Raw genomic sequence first — 16,217 nt, 5'->3', positions numbered from 1 at the left:
TTAATTTCAGCTTTGGAGGATCGAGTCGTCACTCTCGAGGAGTCCGTGGGGGACGTCAAGGAGAGGATCGACGATGTCGATGATAGACACAATGATGGGTTGTGAACATTGCAAGGACAGCTCAGGGAATTTGTGTGGGATACTATCGGTTCCTCGGAGAATAAGCTGGCTGAAAAGAACGATGCTCTCGAGGCTATGGTGACAGCTTTGAAGGAGGAGATCAATGAGCTTAAGGGGGAGCTCAAGATTTTCAAGGCTGCCATAGGGAATGGAATGTTGGCTTCAAAGCCGAAGCCACAAGCGATGGATGTGCCCAAGCCGAAGGCGTTTAAAGGGGCAAGGTCTGCAAGTGAGGTGGACAACTTTCTTTGGGCCATGGAGCAATACTTTCGTGCGATGAACATCGAGGATGATGTTACAAAGGTAAACACTGTTGCTATGTATTTCACTGACGTTGCTTTATTATGGTGGAGACGTAGGTCCACTGATGTGAGACGTGGTGGTACTGAGATTGGGACTTGGAAGGAGTTCCAAGATAAATTTAAAGCACAATTTTACCCCGAGTATGCCGAGGATGAAGCTCGAGCGAAGTTGCATCGGCTAACGCAACGAGGCACGGTTAGGGAGTATGTGCGGGAGTTCAGTGAACTCATGCTCCAGATCTTTGATTTGAGCGAGAAAGAAGCATTTTTCTCCTTTACAGATGGGTTGAAACCATGGGCGAAGCAAGAATTGCAACGTCGAGGAGTTCGGGAACTTACCAAAGCCATGATGGTAGCGGAGTCCATAGTGGAACTTGCTCCGAGAAGGGACAGGTTTGAAACTTCCAAGCCCAATAGGAGGGGCAATGGTGGGTACCATGAGGAGGGTGAAGATGGACAAAGCTATGATGGCAATGGTAGTAGCAGTGATGGTGATGATAGGAAACCACGAAATGGGAAGTGGAGACCTAATAGCCCGAAAGAAAAGAGGGGAAAGTTACGGTGCTACTTTTGTAAAGGACCGCACATGAAAAGGGACTGCCCAAAGGTATCTTCAATTTCGGCTATCAAGAAAAGCGATGAGCCGGAAGAGGCGAAGCCTATTGAGGAAAAGCCCTCGAGGGTCAATTCGATGGTGCTCATTCCTGAGAAGAGGAATGGTAAAGAAGGGTTGATGTTTGTAGACATCAACATTGCGGGTCAGAAGCAGAATGCTCTTATTGATACGGGAGCATCTGACTTGTTCATATCGGAAAAGGCTGCAAGGAAGCTTGGTCTGCCGATTAAGAAATCGAAAAAGAAGATCAAGACAGTAAATTCCAAGGAGGCCCCAACTATGGGTGTAGTTCAGAATGTGGAGCTACACATCGGCAAATGGAAGGGCAAGGAAGACTTTGAGGTAATCGAATTAGATAATTACGATTATGTACTTGGCTTAAACTTCCTTGACAGGATTCAAACAGTTCTGTATCCATGGGCCGATCAAATCCATATTATCACCGGTCCGTTAACAAAGATTGTTGTTCCGGTGCATCGAAATATGAAAGTAGGGGCAAAGGTGTTGTCGTCAATCCAACTAGTCGAGGATGTTTCGTATGGGAGGAACATCGACTCGATAGAACGAGTGGTTACGAAAGCTCCTTCGGAAGTGTTAGTGGCGCAAGAGTTCGATATGAAGCCTGCAGATTCGACTGTGGAGCCGACACCTTTGGGGAAGGTGGGTTGTGCATCGGGCTTCAAGGGAAATGGAGCAATGCAAAGACAGTAGGGACGAGTAAATGCTGCAAGTAAGGTACATTCCAAACACTGTGATAGTGTTTTACATTCTAACTTGTGTACTTGGCAAGAACGTGAAGGCCCTTTCGAAGTTCTTGAGCAAAGAGGCCGAAAGACGGTGGGCAAAGCGAGGCCAAGGGTGTTGAATCAAGAGGATTATGTTCGAGTCAAGTTAGAATGTGGGCAAGAGAGTGACATAGCTTCTTGTCGTCAAGATGTACAAATGAGTAGGACGATTCGAGTTCAGAAGCGGTGGAAGCCGAGGCAAAAGTCCCAAAGGAAGGGAAAGGCTAAGGCATCAAGACGAGACAAAGGCGAATCAAGTCAGTGCCATTCGGAAGTCGCAACGAGGACGTTGCGAGAATGGGTGGGGGAGAATGTCACGGGCCGCAGTTCAAAGCCCGTGACCATCGCACCAAATGCATCCAATGGAGGTCTATTGCTCAGATAGGGATCATTTGGCCCACGAGAATTGGCCCGATTCAATGAGTAATTGGAGGAGCCTGTCAGATTGAAGCCCGGTTGGCCCGATAACGAAGAGATTCAGGCTGATATGGTAACTAATCTTAGAAGATAGAGGGAATCTTATCTTGTAAAGATTAGATTAGATTTGATAAGGCTTATCTTGTAAATCCCTAAATAAAGGGATATAATTAATCTCGTCTGTCGATATAATTGTATCTTGACCATCAGTTTTGGGGAGCTCAACTATAAATAGAGAGCCTCCCCCTCATTTGTACTCATTCCATTGTATTCTGAATTCTTAAGAGTAATAAGAGTTTTGAGAGCATTTACTCAAACACCTTGTGTGCATTCTTTTCTGTGGCTTTCTGTTGTTCTTTGGCTTAGCTTCTTTTGGCACAATCGCTTCCGCTATATAAATTGGTGCCTTGGAGGAATTCTAAGGAATCCTCACTTGAGTTAAGGCTGACTTGGGCGAGTTTGGACGAACAGATCGCCTAAAGCCGCACGGTTTGCGAGACCAAAGGTCTAGCCCCGTGACACTATTACGGGCCTATTCCATTACGAGCCTATGCAATTAAATCGTTTGATTTCTAATCCATTTCCTCACCACCGATTACTGATTCAGTATTTAAGGAGACCATCACCGCAAAAACGCTCCCTACTTTGCCCTCTACCACTTTCTCACCTCAAAAAAAGGGACAGACAATCACCTTCGTCGCCGTGTCAGGTAAAACATTTTCGCCCTTGTTCCTTCCATTTTCCTCTATTCCAATTTTTCTGCCCTCTTTTTCTACTTTCTTTTTCTTTCTCTCAATAGAGTTTTTCTTTTCCTCTCTTCCGTTTCTTTTTCTTGATTTATAAAATTCCATCGATTGTTGGAAATATCAAGAGAGGGAAATCAAATTAAAGGTTCTAATTCTTAATTTTATTTGAAAAATCATTTAAATTTCAGTTTCGTTTTCTCATTTACTAATTATTTTGATCTATTTTTGTTTGAGATAAAATAGTTATTAGCAATAAAGGAAGACAATGAAGAATTGTGAAAGACTCGTCAATTTAGCTTTAGTAGGTTTACTTTTCTTTTTCTTTTTGCTTGATTATTGGTTCATTTTAGTTTATTATTTCTGAAATAATATCTTAGGTACATTGTTAGTTCCTTTTACTTTTTCCTTTTGAGTTCCATGGTCCACTAATGATTTTTCCCCTTGGGTTTTCATTATGGAAGGTTTTATGCTGAATTATTTTGTCTTCATATTTCACTTTCCTTGATATAATATATATTTACATTAGGCAAATTCAGCGCTTGTTTCTCTGTCATTGATTTTGTTTTTATTCTTAGTTCTATTCTAAAACTTGTATAAATCAATATGACATCTGTCCTAAATTTCTTCTTGATTTACTGTCTAATATTTTAATTTAGATAATTATATGCTCTATACTTTCCATGTAGCTTAGATCATTAGCTCTTCCATTCACGGTAATGGAATGGACTCTTCCAACAGTTCCCAGACCAGTTCAAAAAGGTCTTTCAAGGGAATCGTCATTATCCCATAAAGATAATAAATAAACCTGTGGCACCAAAAGTGGCAACCTCATCCACAATTGCATCTTCATCAGATTCAAATGGGATGTTATACTTGGCATCACTTATTAAAAAGACCTATCTTGCCCAAATGGTTATCTTATAATAACTATAACTTCTAAATGCAAAAGTAGTGAACTCTGATAGTTTGCAAGATGAGACTTCCGAGAGTTTTGCATTTGCTTTAGTTAATGGTGCACTCGGTGTCTTTGAGTTTTATGGTCGAAGGATCCGAGACTTCAGGTATATTTTGTTGTAAATGTTTAATATAATGTTATAGAATCAGGTTGAACCTACATGCTACTAGAAAATGTGTAATCTTCTTTATTTTGGTTTACCTGTGAGCCATTTGTTATGTGTTTGCCTTTACATCTGTACTCCATGAATTTGTGTCCCTGTAGTAGTCTTGAACATATAGAATTCACTTTTAATGTGTTAGCTACTGTGGACATTGAATTTTCTTTGAGCCACAACTTTCTTGAGCTGTTAAGCGATAATATTTTGGTGATGGGACCTCGAATCAACAATAGTTTTGGAGCTTGATAAATTTGTATGTGGCTATAGATTTAACACTATAAATATGCACCCAACACATGCATCCTGTTGCCATTGTTGCAATGCCAAATCATGTTCTTAAAGATGTTATCTTGGAACCTAAACATGTTGACAAACAATTTTGTAACTTGTTATGTGTTATATTTTTGGTAATGTCCATAACATGGAAGCAGAGATCCAATATCGTGTTGAATGAAAAATGATTGCCTTCGGGAACTTCTATTTTCTGCATTTTTTTTGCGTAAGTTTTCCTTATATTTTTGTACAGAAAAAATCTAATTTTTAGTCTATAGGCATTTTGGTTTATTTCTGATCACATATTACTTGTATTCTCTTTCTATATTCTACATTTTTCATAACATATAATCACATTTCCTTTCCTTTTTTGCTTGTACTAATAAGGATTTTTTGCTTGCCTTCCAGACCAAAATGGCCTTCTTCTTCATTTGTTTCATCTGATGGATTGATTACAGCCATGGCCTACCACTTGCCTCATGTATGTATCATATTTAAATTATTGCATCCAGTTGGTATTTATCTTGTTACCTTGAAGATTGTTGTCTTCACTGATATCATTAATTTATCAAGTCATGGAGGACAGGTCAGGTAACATATGTATGGATGGATGGATGTATGGTTTGGTAAGACTTGGGAAGGCCTAGATGTGCTGGAAAAATTGTACAGAAAAAGTAGCTGGAATATTTGGATGTAGGACATTGTTTTGAATGTTATTTTGCTTCTCCTTTTGCTAAAGGGTTAAAGTTTAAACATCATTTATTGATTACTTGAGTTAAGTTGGTTTATGTGTCTTGTTTTTAGCTTGTGGATATCAGTCCATCAAACTTAACTAATCATTGAGAAGCTTAATTTTAGTATTAGAATTTTCTTTTTCGTTTTGTATCCAATACATTCTATCTTACATCTCTGTCCAACATATTTATATAACTAGCTGCAAATTGCTCATGGTTGTAATTTTTATTCTTTTATGCATCTTTTCAATGTTGAATTGATTTTCCTCTGTTAAAAGTTACGTGAATCCTTTTTGCTCTTAGAACTTTTGACTGAGTATGTTACATACATTTCAAACAGGCTTCTTTTGCAAAACCTCAAGACTCTGCTGCTAGAGGCAGCAGTGGATCACAAGCATCTAATGCTCCACAATTGGGATCCAAAACAGTTTCTAGAGGTTTAAATTCATCATTGAAGCTTCTAATTAACAATTGTTCTTTTTTTGTTCTTTAGCAGTTTTCACAGTGGCATGTGCATTTGAGTGTTTAGGGTTCGAGTAATGAATGGATTGCAGTAATAGAGATAAAGATGGGGTCTGATCTTCAGGAAGTGAGAGCCACGAGATTGAGAATAGGGTTTTTATGTTCTAATGGACCTTTTGTTTATTTGTTTGTGATATATTATTTTGAAAAATTTTTCATTTGTTAGAAGAAATGAAGAGAAGCCAAATCTAAAGCAATCATTTGGTATAATTTGTTTAATCCTTTCCTTTAATGCAATCATTAGTGAAAAGCTTTCTCATTAACATCACCTTTTTCAATTCTATAATGTAGGTAAACAAACATTTTTGTTTCTTTTAGTTGAAAAAAGAAAAATAAAAAGATGTTTTTTTCTTTTTGATGCTTTATGACTTTTTTCTTTTTCTTTTTTAATAAAAATTTCATGTTTAATACAATTAATTAATTTTAGATTATAACACAGGTAAAAATTTTTATATAAAAATTATGTAAATAACAAATGAAATTTCAAGTGAAATCATAAAATTGAGATAACTTGAGAAGCAATAGATTCAAATAATAGTTTACTATTTTAAAATGTAGTAAATAAAATATTTTAAATATTTTAATATGATTAAATATAAAAATAAAAAACTTTTAATATAAAATGAATATAAAAATAATTATATTAAGAATTTTATTAAATTATATTTAATAATAATTATATTAAAATATGATTAAATTGTTTATTTTTATTTTTATTTTTATTAAATTATATTTAATAGTAATTTTATTAAATTTTAATAACAATAACCATATCTAAAAAAATTCTGCTAAGGGTATTATGGTCATTTTAGTTTTTTTCTTTATGCTATTGCATATTTATTTCATTCAACCAAACACAATAATATTATTACAGTTCTATTCCATTGTATTCAACCAAACAATTGAATTACTGGTTACAGCTTAATTCCATTATAGATTTATTCCATTACAGCCCTATTCCATTACAACTCTATTCTTTTGTCTAATATAAAAAATAAATTTCAATTTATCTTCTTTATTCATTCTTCTCAGTTGATTTTACTCTTTTGTTTCCCCAAAGTAGTTCGAATTCAAGATTTAGTTTACTGTTGATTTTAAGAGTAAAGATTATTAACCACTTGGTGTGTAAGTTCAAGCCATTGACTTTCGCATTATGCATAATTTTTATTCCTCACTTGAAAAATTAGTACTTACATATTATTAGTAAAATAAGTGAGAAATTGTTGAAATATTTTATTAAAAGGAAGAAAAAAAAGCTCTATTCTAATTTCAGATGCCTCCATTTGAAAGTTACTTTGATCTTGAAGTATAAATAGTAAAGTTATTTCACAGTTAAAGTTTGTCATGCTTTAGGCGGAAACTTTTCTTAAATTGTTTTTATTGCCCTTGAAGTTATTTTTAATTTTTTAAAAGTTTTAATTATTTGGGTAAAGAAAGTATCATTTTGATGGAGCTCCTATCTTCTAATTTGTGCAGATTAACAATATTTGCAGTGGATGATTGAACTTGTTGTGCCTTAAGGATGACGTATAATAAAACTTGTTTGCACGGATTATTATTACCAACAGAACATATCTGATAGTACAGCAGCACAGTGAATAAGCATCTGCTTGGGAATTTTAGATGAAGCATGTGATACCTCTTTGTTGCTGCTGATGCTACTGTGATACGAATCTGAGGATGAGGACTCCTTGTGTGAGTCATGGAGCGACTGATCTGTCCCGATAGGATCAGACCATTCACCATCTATTTCCATGCTTAGACCAGCACCAAACATGTCAACTTCTTCATAAACATCATTATCAGCCGGCAGTGCTCTCTCCAGTTCTTGAAGTTTCAGTTTCATCTTATCTGTATCAGAGTCTAACGTATCTAGGCTTTGGATTTCCAAGAAATCTAATTAAAAAAAAAATCCGGTTGAAAGATATCAAGGGATCAAATTAATTAAACAGAATAGTTTGAAGGTTTTTGAGCAATTATTGGAGATGGCATGAACTACATCTTAGCTTGTAAGAAGAGACATCCTGTGGGCGAAATGAACTTCATGAAATCCCAGAACTAAATGAATGAATAAGCTCTTCCATTGGAGAGTCAAGGAAGTACTTCTTGTAGCTCTCACTGCTGTAAGAATCATTGATGCATACAGGATTATGCTTATCCGATCCAAACATTTGAGCGGACAAGCAAGAATTGTCACTGATACCCTGTATTGAATAGAGCTTCGTATTTCTATATGCTGCAGTTGCTGGATCTCCAGACCTTACTAAAGACATGGTTTCAACTCTCTGGATCTTAGTATTATAAAATGAATCCTACGAAACAAATTCCAAGTAGAAGTTGGACAGTTATTTCTCAGAGATTCTTAGTGAGGAAAGTTCAATGGCACACAGATGTTACTTAAGACACAAGACCAGAGAATAGCTTATGAGTAAAAATGAGATCATTTGCACTGAATGACTGATCATCGACAGCAAGGTAACGCAAATAAGCATGAACAAGTTTCCCTTAGTAAGTCATGGACCACATCACCTATTAGCCGTTGAAAGATGGGAAAAGTTCAGTGTTTAGCTGACCATCAGATATTTGGTGCTCGATCAATCACATGTGGGGATGGTGTAAGGTAAAGCAATTTAGTACCAAACCAATCATGACGGAAACGGAAACCTTCGGCTTTTTCCTAGTTATAAAGTCTAGGACATTGGTAGCCGGAATGGTGGAAAAACTCAGAAATGTAAATTATTTTAGGGATTTTCATCTTAACAAGGATGCCAAAGACCGAGGTAACTAATCAGTAGTAACAGTACAATTTTCCCATGATTTGTTATCATCATTAACGTATAATAACAGAGAAGGTAGTTAATCTATGAGGGTGGAAGCACAGATTACGGTTGAGTTGTTGACAGTGCAGAAAAGAAGACTCAGTAAAATCATAAACCCGAGAAGGAACATGACCAAAACTGAAATCTGAAAATAAATCTACCAAATAGTTACTGACTAGGTTCCTTGAAAAAATGGATTTTGAAGAAGGCAAATGATAAAAAGAATAAGGAACATACAGGGAACAGAAACGATCAAATTCTGGGATTTTCAACATACAAACACATCCAGGTATCGTAAGACCATTAATTTTAAAACAAGCCACTGACAACATATATCATTTCAGGGCTTAAGAATCAACTATAAGTGAAAAAGGAAACAAAAAGGAAGAAGATCAAAACTAAAAGGGTTTTAAGCCCCTGTACCTGATACATGAGAAAGACCTCAAACGGATGCAGCAAAGATCATTATTCAACAGCCAAATCCTGCAATTCAGTGGATAACCCTAGACCCAGATAAAGATGAGTCTCGGAATTGTGTAACAGAGGCTTTGACTTTGTATTCAAGATATTAAAAACCTACCCAAAATCAAATATACCTCCCTTATTTGTTATTCGTTAATTATATACTCTTTAAAAAAAAACCAACAAAGAGGAACAATTTTAGATTATAAAGTTAGGTATGACTGAAATAAACAAAAGGCTTAATTAGACATGTACCTTGAACTATTTTTTTATTGATCCCGTGATTTTGAAATTGATAGCCGCAGTTAGTACTGTTAAAAAAAACCTGTTAGCCAATCAAACAAATTTTGCCATGTCATCGTCTCCCTAAAATATAATTAAAAATTTATTTTAATATTTATATATTAAATAAAATAAAATAAAAAGTTACCTCCCCCCTCCCCTGTCCCCCTCCCTCTCTGCTGCTTGAGGTTTTCAGAAGGTAACTGATAATGGGGAGACCATCTTGCTGTGACAAAGTCGGTGTGAATAAGGGACCATTGACTCCTGAAGAAGATATCGTCTTGGTGTCTTATATTCAAGAACATGGTCCTCGGAATTGGAGTTCCTACCAATACAGGTTTTTCATCTTTTGGATTAAATCATTAAGCAATTGAAATCAACACTCAACAAGTTTATGAATTTTTTATTTACCAGGGTTGCTCAGATGTAGCAAGAGTTGCAGGCTTAGATGGCCTAATTACTTGAGGCCGCGGATCCGAAGGGGTAACTTTACAGAACATGAAGAGAAAATGATAATCCACCTTCAAGCTCTTTTAGCCAACAGGTAATTAATTTATTTATCCTTTTTTTTTTCTCTGATTTCATTAAACCAAATAAATGCTGTATATGTTTAATCCTAGATGGAAATGAATAAATGGGGAGTTTTAATATTGCTGCAGATAGGCTGCAAAAGCATCTTAGTTGCCGCAAAGGACAGACAATGACATTAAAAACTACTGGAACACTCATCTGAAGAAGAAGCTGAAGAAACTCCATGGCAATGAAGGTTATTGTAGAGATGGGTTCCCATCTGCAGCAGCAGCAGCAGCAGCAGCGAGGGAGAGGGAGAGGGAGAGGGAGAGTGACGGGGGAGGGATTTTTTATTTAATATTAATATAATTATTTTTATTTAATATTAATAGAAATATTAAAATAATTTTTTTATTTAATTATATTTTAATGACAAAATTTGATTTGTTGGCGTATAACGCAAATATCAACTTTTAATAACGAAATTAAAATTCAAGCACCTAGATCATTAAAAAATAATTTAAATGTCTAATTCAAACAAACTTTAATTACCTTTTGTTCAATTAAACCTAAATAAAATAAAGAAACACTCAGAGAAGGTAATATTAACTATAAATTTATAATGTTAGGTTGCAATGGGTTTTTAGCTAATATATATATATATATATTCTGGAATATATAATTAACAAGCATAAATTTATTTATTTTTTAATAGTGAGAAACATGCCTCACTCACCTCTCAAACGTTTTTTCTTGGTTTAAGACAGAAAGAAGCTTCCTAGACTTCTGAATTTCTTAAGAGTTGGAAAATTGTTTTGATTTGCTTCCATTTGCATTTGTCTTGGACCTATACCAACTTGTCTGACTCGGAGAAACTTTGTTTTGACAGAATGATGTCATGCTGCCGTGGTGTGGTCCAATCGCACCATCACTGTGTTATTTCTTGTTTCAATTAATTGACTTAGGGTGAGTTTGGATGAGCGGTACATTTACCTATTGTTAGTGTAAAAACAGCAGTGGCTGTGAGATTAAATACTGAGATTAAATACTGTAGCGATACTGTAACGTGAAACAAAAAGTAAGCTAAAATCACTGCACCGCACCCAATCGCCCATCCAAACCCACCCTTATTCTTACGATAAATTCTAAAATTGGTGATATAATGATTAACATTATCAACTCATCACATTTAGCTTTTACCTCCACTAAGTTTGGATTATGGATCCATTTTTTTAAAATTAAAATATCTAAAAGATTATATAAATTAGTGTTCTCTAAATTAATGTGTATTATAATTAAATATAGAGGTGATATTTGTTGAATTTGATCGAGTTTTTTTAAATTTTTTAATTGTTTATTATAATTTGGTTTTTTATTTTATTTTTTATTTTAATTTTTGTTTTAGTTTTTTAAATTTACTTTTAATAAAATAAGCTTTGCTTAATGGCTTTTGGATATTATTTGAAAAAATTTCAAAGTTTTTTTTATAAATATTTCTAAATAAAAATTTGCAAGATTTTTCAAATTATTCACTATTTTAAACATAAAATTGTTTAAAATATTTATTTTTATGATATAAAATTTTAAAATTAATTATATATTAAATAAAAAATTGAATTCAATTCGGTTCAAATAACCATGATTTTTAAACTTAGGCTTCATAAACCATCTAAATACCTTGATTCTAGTTAGTTTTTTGTTTGGTCGGGTTTTTTACTCAATCCTAATTAAATGTAGGACTATTACAAAACTTTTAAAAATAACTAAAAGAAAATGTAGATCAAATAAATTTAAATGGCTTGTACTGTTTTCACAATTATCCACCATGTATTTTATATGTAAAAACCATTGATTTATCTTCTTTTGTCAATGTAATAAAAATTTTAGAGAATGTGTGGAAAAAAATAAGAAAAATTGAGAGAAAAGTTATAAATGTTGAAAGAAAAAAATTATGAATTTTTGAGTTTCAGTGATGGGAGGGTGGTTAATATAAATTAATTTGTTTTAAAAGATATTCTTTAAAAATTTTGTCGGGCCATTTTTTTTCCAATTTTTTTTGTGAGTTTAATTCTTTAAAAAATAATTTTTGTTTCTCTAAAGATTTTGTGGGGCTCATTTATGTGGCTTTCGTCACTACCTCCCACAAAGATTGGTTTATTTATTGTTGGCTTAAATGTGTAATCAACTCTTAAAAGAAAAAAAACTAAAAAGTTAATTAATTTTTTGGATTTAATTTGTATTCAATTAAATATTTATTGTTAATTTAAAAAAACAATTAAACTCTTAGGTTAACAGCTTCATCTTTGATTATGTTAAGCGTTAAAATTAATTGATGGAATAAATAAATGACAAAACATGTTAGTCTCGAATTTAATTTTTTTATTTTTAAATAAAATTTATTAAAAATTATAAGAAAAATATTTAAAATAATTAAAATAATTAAAATTTTAAAAATCATAAAACTTAAATAATTATAAAAATCATTAAAGATTTAAAAAAACTCATATGTTTATTTTTCATTTAATAAAATATTCTCATTAAATTCACATCAATATTAAATCCAAATTAATTTAAAATTTTAAAAATATTTTTATTTTAATATTAAAAGGATAATAGTTTAAGGACTTTTAATATATTAACCTTTTAACTAAAAACCAATTTTTGTATATTATAATATCAAAAACCAAATTTTACATCATTTTGATATTTTCATTATGCTATCATTGTTGCTTCTTTCTTTTAGAGAATCTTGAGATAAAAGTGTATAAAAAAGTAAGTTTGTTGAAGTGTTTTTTTCATATCCTTTTGAGAGGAATATTAGGGGTATTTATACATGCTACTATTGTTGCTATTACAATTCGTAATTGGGTCCACCATTTTGTCCACCATTTTGTCTCAGTCTTGGGACCTCTAATACTAACATTCCCTGCCTAAATGCTGACATTCTCTGCACGCCCCCTGGCTTGCTAGACACGTGTCTGCGTAACACGCAGTCTTTTCTGATCCTGGGGCTAACATCCTCAGCTAGATCCGTACCCGTTGGTTTCGAGTTTGGAATACTTGTAGGGCTCGCATTCCTTCCTGTGAATAGTGTTCGTGACCCCATCCTTCGAGGTTTGCCCGCGAATTCTTCTTGCGAGCTGTCTTGGTGAATACGCCTCTTTCGAATCGGGTCCATTCAGGTTGGTTCTCTTTGGCCATACGAACCGTTTGAGGAAATCCAATTTAAAAAGGAGGCTTTCAGGGGTCTAGGTTCTTCACTATTTGGAATTTTTCGCAAGTTAGAATCAAGGTAATTTTCGCGAATTCTTCATACTTTCTAGTGTCCATTTCTGTTTTCCCTTTATTCGAACCAAGCCGAAGATGAGAGGAGCCCACAATCAGATCGTCTCAGTCTGGCCATCTCGACTAATTCTAGTTATTATGATAGAGGAACCTTATGTTTGTATCACCACGCCGGAGGAAGTGGCCATAAAAGGAATAAAACTCCCTCACTTCGCCTATGAATTCTCTATTCCTAAGGGATCGCATCGAGTATGCGAGATGACGAATGATAGCTTCCTTTTTCCACTGCACGCCTTGGAGGTTGGGCTCCATCTGCCCTTACCCCTTCTTTTGCAGCCTCCTGAACGATTACCACCTTGCTTCTGGATAACTTTCTGGCTTCTCTTGGTGGCTGGCTATGGCTTATTTTCTCGATAGTTGTCAATGCGGCGAGGTGTTGATACTCGTTGCTTTCCAACACCTATACCAATTGAAGGGTAGCGATGTGGGGGAATCTGCAGGGTTCTATTATTTCTTTCCTCGCGGAAAAGTTCAAACAATCTTTCAAAATTGTTATAAGAACCTGCGCTAGAAACGGGGGAAGTATATCCGAGTCCGTAGCATTCTTAGCAGGAACTTCGGGTCCCCACCAAATGGTTTTCGCCTAGTGAAGATATGCATGTGTTCCATAAAAGCTTCCCCATGGATGAATCTGTCGCACAATTTCAAAGGCTTTGCGTTGGTCCCCTGCTAGCCTTAGAGACTGTTCTCACAGTGATAAACGTTTTCAAATTCTGTCTAGAGGATCTTAGCCCCAATGGGTGGAGAACAGGTGATAATAAGGTGATTGCTCGGTCAAATTGTGGGCTGCCTGCGGGGGCTACTTGGCCTCATGGCTCCTATGATCAGTTGGGTCAGATACTGTTGAGATGTAAGGAGGAGACTGCAAGCTTCTTCTATTATTATTGGGGGATGAAGCTTCATCCTTTTGCTCTTCCTGAATTCATTCAAGAGAAGAGAGGTAGGGGAGGTACTAACTTGTTAACTACTCCTACTAACCATAGAGTTGTTGCTGGTGTAGGGAGTAATTAAGGTTGCGACGATAATTCAAGTGAGACTGATAGCCTCTCGCGCGAGCTCAACGAGGCCATGGACATTGATGTTTTGATAAGCAATGGCCGCAAGAAGCGTAATACTTCTACTAGTGTTGTGTGCATCAACCCTTTCAACGAGGAGGGGAGAGTAGTACTTAGTTGTTGCATCGTCGAAAGAGAAGAGGAGACGCTGCTAGTTTTGATGTTGTGGTCACCCAGGCTCACTCTCTCCCCGTGGTGAGCTTGCCACCTATTACCTAGGCGAGCTTGCCAATCTTGATTGATGAAGATACTCCCCCTCTTGTTCCTCGGAGTTCTCCTCCTGCCCCCACTGCTGAAGAAGTGCCTATTGAGATTGTTAGAGGTCCCTATTCATGGCGCGGAGATTTAGATGTACAGGAACTTTCTCATCTCTACGTTTTTCATTATCTAAGGTTAGCGCTGTCGGGTTGAGGTATGCCAAGGCTATAAGGAGCTTGCGAACAGCAAGGCTGAGTTGAATAGGGTGCACAACTTGTATCACAAGATGAGAAAAGAAAATGAAGTAATAAACGAGAAACAGGGGGATCTTACCGAGCGTCTCACCGCAATGGAAATAAAAGTAAATGGGTACACCGTCGAGCTCATTATTGAGAGGGAGAGGCTAATAATTGTGGAGGCAGAGTTGAGAAGGACCACTACAGAGCACAATGTTGAAGTGCAGAGGATTATCAAGGAGTGCTAGGAGTAGGTGGATAGCACTTTACAGAAGTAGGCTAATGCTTTGGATACCTTCAAGAAGGAAACATCCAAAAATATTCTAAGCCCCCTACAGAGGTTAAAGGAGAATATATTGCTTCATGCAGGTTGCTTGTAGTCCCTTTGATGCTCGCAAAGTGGACTTCGATGTTCTTGATGGTATGGACATGAGTAGCCTGGGTTTTGATGTGTAAAACCCTTCTGGAGTATCGTGGGACTCCTTTATAGCTACTTAAAAAGACAACCTTTATTTGGAGGAGGACTCGTTTGTTGCGTACGCATTCCCCTCTGTCGCTGATGATGATGTAATCATAATTCCTTCTATTGCGGGTGGGGATGTTAACATGGTTCCTTCTGCTGGTGAGGATGCTGCTCCTACTGCTGATAATGCGAACCCATATATTGATGGGGGGAATGATGATGTGATGTACTTATGTTTGTAATTTTCTTTTTTAATAAAAAAGAGTGTTCGTTTCTATTTTTTGTTTGTTTACTTCTTGTATTCATTATTTGTTTTATACTTAGCGTGTTTCTAATAATGCATTGGGGATGCAGACCCGCAAACTGTTTCATATATAGAGTAGGGATTGCGAGCTGTCTGATACTTAGAGATTTTTCTCGAAATTATAAGCTAAGAATATAAATTCGTCATCTATTTTATACTTAGATATTTTTCTCAAAATTATAAGCTGGGAATATGAATTCGCGATCTATTCTATATTGATACTGCAACTAGGAGCTTTGCTCTCGATATTACACCTAGTTGCTTTGCTCGTGCTAACTATTTTGGAGGCCGCGGCTCTTTGCTTGTGAGCTTTGATATTACTGCTGGAAGCTTTGTTCTCGCTAACTGTTTTGGAGGCTGTGGCTCTTCGCCTATGAGCCTCGATCTTACAATTAGGAGCTTTGCTCTCGCTAACTATTTTGGAGGTTGCGGCTCTTCGCTTTGGAGCCTTGATATTACAGTTGGGAGCTTTGCTTTCGCTAACTGTTTTGGAGGCTGCGACTCTTCACCTGTGAGCCTTGATATTACAATTGGGAGCTTTGCTTTCACTAACTATTTTGGAGGCTACGGCTCTTCAACTAGGAGCCTTGTGGTGACAGGTGATAGTTTCATTAGAATGAAATTTTATTCATAGAGTAAGGAATCATACATTGTACTTTTTGAGGTGCCGGACATTCCAGGTCCATGGTACCATCGTGCCCTCCATCATTCCTAATCTATATACTCCATAACCTATTTTTTCTGTCACTCTGTACGGCCTTTCCCAGTTTGGAGCCATTTTCTCGCGTTGGGAAGCAGGTAGACTAGCCTCGACATTTCTCAGTACAAGGTCACCTACTTGAAACTGTTTTCCTCAGACCTTGGAATTATAGTAGCGGGCTACTTATTGGGTGCGAGTCGCATTCCTCACTTC

General features: G+C 35.8%; 1 long non-coding RNA gene and 1 pseudogene across 2 annotated transcripts; one reads left to right on the top strand and one right to left on the bottom strand.

The window, feature by feature from the left end:
- Nucleotides 1–7,160: 7,160 nt before the first annotated feature.
- LOC107949528 (uncharacterized) lies at nucleotides 7,161–9,746 on the bottom strand. Of its 2 annotated transcripts, XR_005911239.1 has the most exons (4): nucleotides 9,605–9,746; nucleotides 9,167–9,518; nucleotides 8,873–9,025; nucleotides 7,161–7,942 (listed from the first exon to the last, which is right to left on the bottom strand). It is a non-coding gene; the product is annotated as an uncharacterized lncRNA (long non-coding RNA). The 2 variants fall into 2 exon arrangements; XR_001697770.2 differs by lacking the exons at nucleotides 9,167–9,518; nucleotides 9,605–9,746 and having other exon boundaries at nucleotides 8,873–9,157.
- LOC107950806 (myb-related protein 306-like) lies at nucleotides 9,403–10,486 on the top strand (annotated as a pseudogene).
- Nucleotides 10,487–16,217: the final 5,731 nt, after the last annotated feature.

The sequence above is a fragment of the Gossypium hirsutum genome, chromosome D03 (assembly GCF_007990345.1).
Source record: "Gossypium hirsutum isolate 1008001.06 chromosome D03, Gossypium_hirsutum_v2.1, whole genome shotgun sequence".
NCBI classification, from domain to species: Eukaryota; Viridiplantae; Streptophyta; class Magnoliopsida; order Malvales; family Malvaceae; genus Gossypium; species Gossypium hirsutum.
This window is presented reverse-complemented; position numbering and strand designations above follow the sequence as displayed.